Source organism: Anguilla anguilla, chromosome 2 (genome assembly GCF_013347855.1).
Source record: "Anguilla anguilla isolate fAngAng1 chromosome 2, fAngAng1.pri, whole genome shotgun sequence".
NCBI classification, from domain to species: domain Eukaryota; kingdom Metazoa; phylum Chordata; class Actinopteri; order Anguilliformes; family Anguillidae; genus Anguilla; species Anguilla anguilla.
The window spans coordinates 11,185,008-11,198,434 of record NC_049202.1 but is presented as its reverse complement, the minus strand read 5'-3'; the positions used below and the strand labels follow the sequence as shown (position 1 = coordinate 11,198,434).

Sequence of the window (13,427 nt, the reverse complement as noted above, 5' to 3'; positions counted from 1 at the left end):
GAAAAACTATGTGTGTGTGTGTGTGTGTGTGTGTCTGTATATATATATATATATATATATATCTATATTCAGCTTAAGTTAAACGTTTCTGTGTTCGTGTTGTTTGTTTTGCCATAAAAACGGGATTTTATGGGTTTATTTAAGTTAGCATAATGCCTAATTATACACATATACATATCACCAAATCCCAGTAGCATCATTATATTCAGACGTCGTGAAATCAGATAAACATTTTTATATATTTCTTCACAAAAATATCCTTTCCTCAAGCAATTTTCAAAGAAATAGAAACTCTCATTTCCAATAAAGGCGTTGCATTCATTATAAAACTACGTTTCGTTTTAGTTCATTTTACGGGTCCAGGTTGGCACTTATTTAAACGAAACTTGGAAGCAGCGATTAAGTTCGGTTTCATGCCATATGGCTACACGCCGACAACGGGTATAAATCCATCGCGCTTAGGAAACCGCGGCATTAATCGCGTTAGTTTGTGCAGAGCTAAAAGAAGTGCTCTCTTGATTCGAGGTGAATCCTTAAGATTGCCAAGGGCAACGTGTCGTGTGATTTTGATTTTGACATACATACTGTAAATATAGAAGATAAATGTTGGGCCAATAAATACTGAAATATTCAGCATGTAATCAATTCTTACAGAATACTTACAGGTCCCTATTGAATTAACACTGGGAATTTGACTGCGGTATATATACTTGGTATTGTCATACCACCAAATGTCAGAAGTGTCATACCAGACAACATACAGTACTCATGAGAAACATTATCAGTGGTGTAAATATATATTAAGTGAAAAAAATGCCATTAATGACACACAAATTCATGTAAGGCCCTGAGATCTGGCAAATAAGTGATGAAGGCTAGAAGTGCAATGTCATGGTCAGCAGATTCCTTCCTAGGTGGGTCACTGTCACTGTTTGAGAATGCTGCTCAACCTGAATTGAATGTATTCTTTTCACATGATTGCCTGAAAATCATTTACCAGTCGTCAACAAGAAATGGAAGCGCAAGTGCTCCAACTGTGAAAGGTCCTCTCTTGTGATTCTATGACTGCGTGGCTGTATTTTCCTACTATAGTTTGGGTGCACTAAGAAAGCAAGGTCCATGTCAAGGATTATAGTGCATTCACCCCTTTGCATTAAATACATGTGTGTTTGTTACATATGTTTAATGTTCTAGTAGTAATGTACTCTAAATATCACTTAATTTTTAAAACATACTTTAAATCAAACTTCTGTCATGCTTTGTAAAAGAGTTTCCATCAGGAACATCTCCAACATCACATAGCAACTACAGAAAAAGATGCTGCAATGAACTATGGGAACATGAGGGACATGTAGATAGCCATATACACTGTCTTTCAAAATAATCTTTAAAGACGGCAACACTGTACTGAATATAAAATTGACACGCAAAGACGATACACAAATATAAAATTGACACGGGAGTGTGAATGCCAGAATAAAAAGTTTTCATATTGAACAGGAGTGGATTCTTTCCAACAAATTATCAGGAGCAATTTTTCTCATTTTTTAGGGAGAACTGTATTTAAAGCAGGCCATTGCATGTATTGTGCTCTCCTCTCTATGTTTTTGTTAAAAGGAATCAGTAGTAAAATGTTGGTTTGTATAAATTTTGCTTTAAAAACAATGAGGGATCATCTTCACGAGATTTATAGAATTTCTTTCCTGCCGAGTGGGGAGTCTTGATGATAATGCACTTATCAAGATGGTAACGCATTCATTGAGAGGTCACAAGTAGCCTCCCTACAGTTTGGTCAGCATGGCACTGAAATTATCTATCCATTCAGCGACCAGATCTGAAAGTTTGTGCATCTGTGGTGTTGGTTAGTTCTGACAATGGAACAGTGCAGAGAAAAAAAAAATTCAATTTTAAAAAGAATTAACTTTTACCTGCATATGCATCGTGTAAATGTGTATTTTCGCATGTGAATGCCCCATCAATGAATGACTTTAATGAAGCCACATAGCATTGTTTTAAAGCATATACGTGTTATCTCTCTTTCAATTTCTTTTCTTGCAAAGTGAAAACAAGTTTTGTGATTCATAACACAATGTGCATAGTTTTCATAGCAATGCATGGTATGGATGAAAGTATTGTCCTGCCCAAACATATCTGGGAGGAGACCAAAGTGGTTAAATAAAAAGCACTGTGGATTATGGCATTATCATTATCGGCCCAGGCTGAAAATCAAACTGTTTGCGAAACCATCGAAAGTCACTTGAAATGGCGTAAGTACAAACTGATTTTCCATATTTTCCATTTTCTTCAGAATCTATTTCACTGTGAAATATATTCAAAGTATATTCATATTTACAATATGAGAAAGATAAAGATGGAACTGCATTGTCAAGTGACAGAATTTCTCTTTGTTTAAATATTTTCATCAGTATTACTCACACTGCATTCATTGAAATTTATCTTTGTTAACTATGTTTTAAACGCTGTCAAAAAGCCAATTATTTTCTTTTTTAATCAATCTTCTTCCCCAAATGCAATTGATAAGACCATAATTTCTTTCTGTATTGCAGTTCAACTGAAAATATGTTGCTTACCAAACTGCGTCAGCTTGAGTGCCACTTCACCTGGGAATTGAATTACACTCACTTAAATGATCTACAGATCAGGCTTAAAAATGAAATTGAATTGGCTTCGGAAAAGGACAAGAACATCGGATGGTTTTACGGTAATCTGGCTTTCACAAAGTACATGCAACGTCTCCTTGAGAAAGCACGGGATGACTTGACAAAGGCTGAAGAGCACATCAGAAAGCAGCATGGTGACAACTGTGAGAAGCAGCTCATCGTCACCTATGGCAATTTTGCATGGGTGTATTATCACAAGGGTGAGCATGAGAAATCCCAGACCTACCTGGACAAGCTGGAGGGGATTAAGAAGAAGTTTCCTACAGAATCCCCTTCTGCTCTCCATCCTGAAACCTATGGGAGAAAGGCAACGCATTCATGAAATTCTTTCACCAATACAATGAGAAAGCAAAAGAGTGCTTTGAGAAGGCAGTGGAGTTGGAGCCAGAAGAGATAGCATGGAATGAGGGGTATGCTGTTGCTCTGTACCGCACTGAGTCCAATCTCACGAGCTTTGAAGAGTCCCCAGCAAGCAGGCAGTTGAGGCGGGTCTTAGAAGCTTGATCCAAACAATGCTCACATTATGGCTCTGCTGGGTCTGAAACACGCTGACTATGAAGAGTATCAGAAAGCAGAGGAGCTGATGGAAAGGGCCATGAAGTTGGATTCCCGACAAACCCTACGTGATCCAGTATGTGGCAAAGTTCTATCGGAAAATCGCAAAGTGGAGGAGTCCATAGCTCTTCTGAAAAGAGCACTGGAAATTACTCCTGATTCAGCCTTATTGCACCATCAACTTGCTCTCAGCTATGGTTGGAAAACTGCAAACAACGAAGAGACTGAAGATCTGTCAGGGCTGAGAATCCAACACCTAGAGCAAGCAATCTCCCTGAAACCATCCTTCGTTTTGCAATGGTGGATTAGGACGCGTCTATGCGGAAATAAGAGACAACAGGAAAGCAGAGGAGATGTTTAAAAAAGCAATTGAAGCTGCTAATGATTCAAACGAGTACATCAGATAGCCTATTTAAAGTATGCAAATTTCCTGCTCTACCAGAAAGATCAGTGCCTATGGCTGTGGTGTACTACAAGAAAGGACTCCAATTACAGAAAGATACAACCCAATGGAATGTGTGTGCAAGAAGACTGAAAGATAGCAAATGATAAAATCTCCAGAAACCCCATTGATGGCGAAGCCTTTGGGATTCTGGGTTACGTTAATCAAATGAGAGGGTGACACACACCAGGCCATTGAGTGCTATGAGAAGGCTATTCTGTATGACCCTGCCAATGAGGAGTACCAAACTGCTCTGTTTGATCTCTGCCTGTCTCTGCAATGATATCCACTATTATTGCTTTAATTTAATTTTAAATTAACTGTGAAATGACGGCCTGAGGCTCTTTTAGAGTTTGGAGCTGGAGCTTGCTTTTCCACTTGTATTATTACTAAATAAAGAACTGGTCTTGTGGCCTAAAGGTCACAGTTTTGATTCCCAGGAACGACGCTGCTGTTGTACCCTTGAGCAAGGTACTTTTACCTGCAATGCTTCAGTATATATCCAACTGTATAAATGGATGCAATGTCAGTGCTAATTAAATGTTGTGTAAGTCACTCTGGATAAGAATGTCTGCTAAATTCCTGTATGTAATCATTATTGTTCTTTATAATTCTATTATGTACTGTATGTCATGCTAAACATGTTGGGCTTTTAAAAAATGTTAAAATACTTTTATTGTAATTATCTTCAAAAGAAAGCACTTGGTATGTATATGATATGAAACAAAAATGATGAGACTAATTTGAAATATGGATTTTTAAATGGGCTTATGGCTGCTAGTGGTAATCATTTGTTTGCTGTTGCTTTCTATTGCATTTGCTATTTTGGTAATTAATAAAGACTTATATTAATGAAATTTTCACTCTTGATGTATTTCTTTACATGTTGCACTAGGCAAACATTTATACATTTAAAAAATATTAACAAATATCAACAACTTTCACGTTGTGAAAAAGTATTTTTCCTCTTCCTGGTTTCCTCTCTTTTTGCATATTTTTCACACTGAATGTTTTGAGATCTCGCATCTCGAGTAACACAAACACATTTAAAAACAAATTATTTCATTTTTTTTATGAAAAAGTAATAGTAAATCTAACACCCATAGCACCCATGTGAAAAAGTAATTTCCCCCTTAAACTTTATAACTGGTTTTCACCACCTTTAGCAGCAATAACTGCAACCAAACACTTCCTATAACTTGATTTCAGTCTTTCATGTTGCTGTGGAGAAATTTTTAGCCAACACTTTGTTGCTGAACTAAAGCTAACTGCTTTAACTTAGACTAATTGGTTGGTTTTGGGGCATGAATTGCTTGCATCTCTGTCGGGTTCGAATCAGGACTTTGACTAGGCCACTCCAAAAATATGTAAAAGGATAAGGGTGTAAGGTGATATATATATATATATATATATATATATATTACAGTATGTAAAAAAGAAAATAAACCCAGCACACGACATCATTTAAGCATCTATGGTGTTGTCTTATTGGTCAAGTACAGAACACTGACCTGTGATTGGTGGACAGAAGAAGTAAGGTGTGGCATGGAGGAAACAGATGACTCGCAGTACAGGTACGAGATTCTGACAGGTATCAGGGCCACGTAGGCCCCATCAAAGCAGCCGTTAGAGCACGGAGAAAGGCAGGAGCAGGGGGAAACTCGCAGCAGCGGGATGAAGAGGCAGCACAGCCCCTCCATGCCCACCGCCACAATGTAGCACACGTTTTCGGTACTTCTTTAACCCTTGTGTGGTGTTCGGTCTGTGGGACCCGTTTTCAATGTATACAATGAATTATTTTTTCAACCTGAGACTCATTTGGCCTTGGCTCATTTTCTGCGAAGAACATGTAAAAGAAGACATTTTTATGGAGTGCACACTGTGCACCCCCCTACACATTTATATTGCACATGTGGTGTTCGGTCATGTAAGTGTGGAACTTGTGGTGAAAACAAGTCAACATGGTAAAAATGAAATAAAAAGGTTTGCTGTGTATCTTCACTCCGTCTTCCTCCTACCTGTGCGTTCGATATGTGTGTGTATATATATGGTTTGTCCTTTAGATTTGCAACATGTTTCAAAAAAAAAATAAAAACACAAAGTAAATGTACAAAACACAGGTACCACAGAACATCCAAAAGTCCAAAAGCACATGGAAAACCAAACATGGGCAGGAACATGCGCAGAAGCACACGCGACCAGACACAACCAAGGATCCAGCACCTGAGTCCGGAGAAGGGAACTTAAACAGACAAGACACTGACGAGACACAGCAGGGCACAATACACAATCAGGCCACAGAGAGGGAAGGGAAAACGAGACAACCAAGAACCAATAATTGAACAATTGAAAACAATAATACAATTAAACATGGTACAAGCAGGGCACAAAACAGAAGTGCTGCCATCTGGCGGCCCCAACAAGGGAAAACACAGACAGGAACACAGAACCATGACCTGAAACTACACACACACAGACAAGGTTGTAACATTGTTACATTTCAAGCACCAAGAACCTGTCTACGACTGATTTTCCTGCAATCCTTACCGCTCTGTAATGTGTGAAACTACACAATGTCTTGCGGGAACAATGTTATTTCAAAACATTCTAAACATTCAATATTTTCTCACACTCTACCCCAACTGTAAATTGGGGGAGAGACACAACAAATAAATTGCTTTGCGTGTGTGGCTCCCTACCACAATAATTTTCCAAACATGAGGATCATGTCTCTGTCAATTTGGAGTCTGACAGTGAGTTTGAAAAGAGGATGAGATTGACCATCAGCCTGCCAAAAGACCAGCCCTGTCAGCAGCCAGCCCCAAGACCAGCCCAAAGAGAGAGACTGAATTTACCGTAACAGTGGTGTAAAAGTGCAAAGTTATCAATTTTACACATGCACAACTTTCTGACAGGAATGTGCATATTGGCTCTGACACAGTAACACTCAGCTTCACAGAGCCCTGAATACAATTACAGAGCACTTAGTCTGCTCATCTTTATTGTTGTACAAGCATGTGCATGTCCCTTGGGACCGTTTCCACAATAATTTCCAGGTAAATGTGTTAAAATAAAGCATGTTTCATTTTCCACATTTCAATGATTATTGTGAACAATGAGAAAAACATCTTAGGGATTCAGTAAATTTAAGAGTAGTAATAGGATTACAGTCAACACTGTATACTTGTGAATTGTTAATATTACCAATGGACACAATTGCATTAGTGTCCAGAATATTTGTGCAGAAATCTTTTTAAGATCCCTTCTCCATTAATTCCCTCTGGCCCTGGAATGTTTGCTTGGTGATGGCATTTCATGTACTGAGACTCTTTACTGTGACTTTACTGGCAGAAACAGGTTAGTATGGAGGGTAGCCTACAGCCTCCCCCCCTATCTCTGGGGGTTTCTGTTTATTGCAGAAAGTTGCTTTTTTACTTTTGCTATTTAAGTCAATGGTAAGAGAGAGTTTTAAAGAAGCTAGAAATTATTTGTTTTTTCTTTTATTATTTTGTAAGCTTACAAATTAGTTATAGTACTATGTCATGACAGGATACAATCATTGTAGCCTCTCAAATTTAAAAAGTACAGTTTAAATCTTTGCTTAAAAACATTCCTAGAACCTTTCAAATAAGAATGAGGAATTGTGACTGGTAGAAGTAGTAGAAGCAAGGCATGAGTCACTTGAAACATTTATTTCCTTTGTTAGGAAAGTGGTCCGTCTTGTGGCCACAATGGGTAAGCTCTCCATCTCGGAAGAACGTCTCTTCACGCATGATTTTCATTTTCATGAGTCATTGTAACATTTAATTTTTTCCCCAACTAAAACAATGAACATCATATTAGTTTCCGATCAATTTTGTACTAGTTTAAAATTACAATACCATGTCTGCATGAATTCAATAGTTATATAAAAATAAATAAATAATTAATTAATTGTTAAAGATTGAATATAGAACTAATAAAATCGATTTTTTAAATAGAATATGACGGTAGCATACCAAATAGATAGGCCTACACCTGGGCACTCTGTTCCCCGGTTTGGGTTATTTCAGCTCTCCAAATGATTTTGTAAAAATATTTTTATAATTTTTGAGTTTGAATCCCAGCCAGGGCCTTTCTGTGTGGAGTCAGCATTCTCCCCATGTCCACCTGGGCTTCCTCCCACAGTCCAACACATGCAGGTAGGTTAATTGAAGACTAGTACTGTACATGTGCATGATATGCGATCTGATAGATTGGTGACCTGTCTAAGGTGTATCTTGTGCAATGCACGCTGGGAAAGGCATCAGCACTGCCCTCGACCATCACAGGGAATAAGCGGGTATAGATACTGTGGGTTTTTTTTTTTTCATGTAGAGAATAATTCATTTAAATTTATTTCATTTTATTAGTTAATTGAATAACAAATACATAGTGCAAAAGAGGCTGTCGTCAACTGCATCACAACTGCAGGAAAAACTATGTGTGTGTGTGTGTGTGTGTGTCTGTATATATATATATATATATATATTCAGCTTAAGTTTCTTAAGCGTTTCTGTGTTCGTGTTGTTTGTTTTGCCATAAAAACGAGATTTATGGTTTATTTAAGTTAGCATAATTTCCTAATTATACACATATACATAACACCAAATTCCCAGTAGCATCATTATATTCAGACGTCGTGAAATCAGATAAACATTTTTATATATTTCTTCACAAAAATATCCTTTCCTCAAGCAATTTTCAAAGAAATAGAAACTCTCATTTCCAATAAAGGCGTTGCATTCATTATAAAACTACGTTTCGTTTTAGTTCATTTTACGGGTCCCCGTTGTACTTATATTAAAACGAAACTTGGAAGCAGCGATTAAGTTTCGGTTTCATACCATATGCTCTACACGCGGACGACGCGTATAAATCCATCGCGCTTAGGAAACCGCGGCATTAATCGCGTTAGTTTGTGCAGAGCTAAAAAGAAGTGCTCTCTTGATTTCGAGGAGAATCCTTAAGATTGCCAAGGGCAACGTGTCGTGTGATTTTGATTTTTGACATACATACTGTAAATATAGAAGATAAATGTTGGGCCCAATAAATACGAAATATTCAGCATGTAATCAATTCTTACAGAGTACTTATGGTCCCTATTGAATTAAACACTGGGAATTTGACTGCGGTATATATACTTGTATTGTCATACCACCAAATGTCAGAAGTGTCATACCAGACAAACATACAGTGCACATGAGAAACAGTATCAGTGGTGTAAATATATATTAAGTGAAAAAAAAAATGCCATTAATGACACAAAAATTCAAACACATGTAAGGCCCTGAGATCTGTCAAATAAGTGATGAAGGCTAGAAGTGCAATGTCATGGTCAGCAGATTCCCTTCCTAGGTGGGTCACTGTCACTGTTTGAGAATGCTGCTCAAACCTGAATTGAATGTATTCTTGCCTGCAAACCATTTACCAGTCATCAACAAGAAATGGAAGCACAAGTATTTTCCTACTATAGTTTGGGTGCACTAAGAAAGCAAGGTCCATGTCAAGGATTATAGTGCATTCACCCCTTTGCATTAAATACATGTGTGTTTGTTACATATGTTTAATGTTCTAGTAGTAATGTACTCTAAATATCACTTAATTTTTAAAACATACTTTAAATCAAACTTCTGTCATGCTTTGTAAAAGAGTTTCCATCAGGAACATCTCCAACATCACATAGCAACTACAGGAAAAAGATGCTGCAGTGAACTATGGGAACATGAGGGACATGTAGATAGCCATATACACTGTCTTTCAAATAATCTTTAAAGACGGCAACACTGTACTGAAATATAAAATTGACACGCAAAGACGATACACAAATATAAAATTGACACGGGAGTGTGAATGCCAGAATAAAAAGTTTTCATATTGAACAGGAGTGGATTCTTTCCAACAAAATTATCAGGAGCAATTTTTCTCATTTTTAGGAGAACTGTATTTTAAAGCAGGTCCATTGCATGTATTGTGCTCTCCTCTCTATGTTTTTGTTAAAAGGAATCAGTAGTAAAATGTTGGTTTGTATAAATTTTGCTTTAAAAACAATGAGGGATCATCTTCACGAGATTTATAGAATTCTTTCCTGCCGAGTGGGGAGTCTTGATGATAATGCACTTATCAAGATGGTAACGCATTCATTGAGAGGTCACAAGTAGCCTCCCTACAGTTTGGTCAGCATGGCACTGAAATTATCTATCCATTCAGCGACCAAATCTGAAAGTTTGTGCATCTGTGGTGTTGGTTAGTTCTGACAATGGAACAGCGGAGGGAAAAAAATCAATTTTAAAAAAGAAAAACTTTTACCTGCATATGCATCGTGTAAATGTGTATTTTCACATGTGAATGCCACATCAATTAATGACTTTAATGAAGCCACATAGCATTGTTTTAAAGCATACACGTGTTATCTCCTTTTCAATTTCTTTTCTTGCAAAGTGAAAACAAGTTTTGTGATTCATAAACACAATGTGCATAGTTTTCATAGCAATGCATGGTATGGATGAAAGTATTGTCCTGCCCAAACATATCTGGGAGGAGACCAAAGTGGTTAAATAAAAAGCACTGTGGATTATGGCATTATCATTATCAGGCTGAAAATCAAACTGTTTGCGAAACCATCGAAAGTCACTTGAAATGGCGTAAGTACAAACTGATTTTCCATATTTTCCATTTCTTCAGAAATCTATTTCACTGTGAAATATATTCAAAGCATATTCATATTTACAACATGAGAAAGATAAAAATAGAACTCTATTGTCAGGTGACAGAATTTCTTATCGATTAAATACTTTCATGAGCATTAATTACTCTGCATTCCTTGAAATGTATCTTTGTCAAACTATGTTTTAAAAACTGTCAATAAAAAATTTTCCCTTTTAAATCAATCTTCTTCCCCTAATGCAATTGATTAGATCATTATGTCTTTCTGTATTGCAGTTCAACTGAAAATATGTTGCTTACCAAACTGCGTCAGCTTGAGTGTCACTTCACCTGGGGATTGAATTCCCCTCACTTAAATGATCTACAGATCAGGCTTAAAATGAAATTAAATTGGAATCTAAAAATGAGAAGAACATTGGATGGGCATACAATACTCTGGCTTTCACAAAGTACATGCAATTTCTCCTTGAGGAAGCACGAGTAGACTTGGCAAAGGCTGAAAAGCAGATCAGAAAGCAGCATGGTGACAATTGTGAGAAGCATCTCATTGTCACCTATGGCAATTTTGCATGGGTGTATTATCACAAGGGTGAGCATGAAAAATCCCAGACCTACCTGGACAAGCTGGAGGGGATTAAGAAGAAGTTTCCTACAAAATCCCCTTCTGCTCTCCATCCTGAAACCTATGGGGAGAAAGGCAACGCATTCATGAAATTCTTTCACCAATACAATGAGAAAGCAAAAGAGTGCTTTGAGAAGGCAGTGGAGTTGGAGCCAGAAGAGATAGAATGGAATAAGAGCTATGCTGTTGCTCTGTACCGCACTGAGTCCAATCTCACGAGCTTTGAAGAGTCCCCAGCAAGCAGGCAGTTGAGACGGGTTTTAGAGCTTGATCCAAACAATGCTCACATGATGGTTCTGCTGGGTCAGACACACAATGACTATAAAGAGTATCAGAAAGCAGAGGAGCTGATGGAAAGGGCCATGAAGTTGGATCCCGACAAACCCTACGTGATCCAGCATGTGGCAAAGTTCTATCGGAAAATCGGCAAAGTGGAGGAGTCCATAGCTCTTCTGAAAAGAGCACTGGAAATTACTCCTGATTCATCCTTTTTGCACTATCAACTTGCTCTCAGCTATCGTGGGAAAACTGCAAACAACAGAGAAGAGACTGAAGATCTGTCAGGGCTGAGAATCCAACACCTAGAGCAAGCAATCTCCCTGAAACCATCCTTTGTTTGGGCAAGGGTGGAATTAGGATGCGTCTATGCGGAAATAAGAGACAACAGGAAAGCAGAGGAGATGTTTAAAAAGCAATTGAAGCTGCTAATGATTCAAACGAGTACCATCAGATAGCCTATTTAAAGTATGCAAATTTCCTGCTCTACAAGGAAAGATCAGTGCCTATGGCTGTGGTGTACTACAAGAAAGGACTCCAATTAGAGAATGATACATTCGACTGGAATGTGTGTGCAAGAACACTTGAAAAGATAGCAAATGGTAAAATCTCCAGAAACCCCATTGATGGCGAAGCCTTTGGGATTCTGGGTTACGTTAATCAAATGAGAGGTGACACACGCCAGGCCATTGAGTGCTATGAGATGGCTATTCTGTATGACCCTGGCAATGAGGAGTACCTCACTGCTCTGTGTGATCTCCGCCTGTCTCTGCAATGATATCCACTATTATTGCTTTAATTTAATTTTAAATAAACTTTTAAATTACAGCCTGAGGCTCTTTTAGAGTTTGGAGCTGGAGCTTGCTTTTCCACTTGTATTATTACTAAAATAAAGAGCTGGTCTTGTGACCTAAAGGTCACGGTTTTGATTCCCAGAAACAACGCTGCTGTTGTACCCTTGAGCAAGGTACTTTACCTGCATTGCTTCAGTATATATCCAACTGTATAAATTGATGCAATGTCAGTGCTAAATAAAATGTTGTGTAAGTCACTCTGGATAAGAATGTCTGCTAAATTCCTGTATGTAATCATTATTGTTGTTATAATTATTATTATGTACTGTATGTCATGCAAAACATGTTGGGCTTTAAAAAAAATGTTAAAATACTTTTATTGTAATTATTCTTCGAAAGAAAGCACTTATTGTATATGATATGAGACAAAAATGATGAGACTAATTTGAAATATGGATTTTTAAATTTACTTATTGGCTGCTAGTGGTAATCATTTGTTTGCTGTTGCTTTCTATTGCATTTGCTATTTTGGTAATTAATAAAGACTTATATTAATGAAATTTTCACTCTTGATGTATTTCTTTACATGTTGCACTAGGTAAACATTTTTACGTTTAAAAAATATTAACAAATATCAACAACTTTCACGTTGTGAAAAAGTATTTTTCCTCTTCCTGGTTTCCTCTATTTTTGCATATTTTTCACACTGAATGGTTTGAGATCTCACATCTCGAGTAAACACAAAACACATTTTTAAAAAAGATTATTTCATTTATTTTATGAAAAGTTATCTAACACCCATAGCACCCATGTGAAAAAGTAATTTCCCCCCTAAACTTAATAACTGGTTTCACCACCTTTAGCAGCAATAACCGCAACCAAACATTTCCTATAATTTGATTTCAGTCTTTCATGTTGCTGTGGAGAAATTTTTAGCCGACACTTTGTTGCTGAACTGCTTTAACTTAGACAAATTGGATGGTTTTGGTGCATGAATTGCTTGCATCTCTTTCGGGTTCAAGTCAGGACTTTGACTAGGCCCCTCCCAAAATATGTAAAAAGGATAAGGTGTAAGGTGATATGATATATACAGTATGTTAAAAAAAGAAAAATAAACCCAGCACACAACATCGTTTAAGCATCTATGGTGTTGTCTTATTGGTCAAAGTACAGCACACTGACGTGTGATTGGTGGACGGAAGAGGTAAGGTATGGCATAGAGGAAACAGATGACTCGCAGTACAGGTACGAGATTCTGACAGGTATCAGGGCCACGTAGGCCCCATCAAAGCAGCCGTAGAGCACGGAGAAAGGCAGGAGCAGGGGGAAACTCCGCAGCAGCGGGATGAAGAGGCAGCACAGCCCCTCCATGC

The 13,427-nt window shown here is 37.6% G+C and overlaps 1 pseudogene; it reads left to right on the top strand.

Moving 5' to 3' along the window:
- Positions 1 to 2,214: 2,214 nt before the first annotated feature.
- Positions 2,215 to 12,609, top strand: LOC118221839 (annotated as a pseudogene).
- Positions 12,610 to 13,427: the final 818 nt, after the last annotated feature.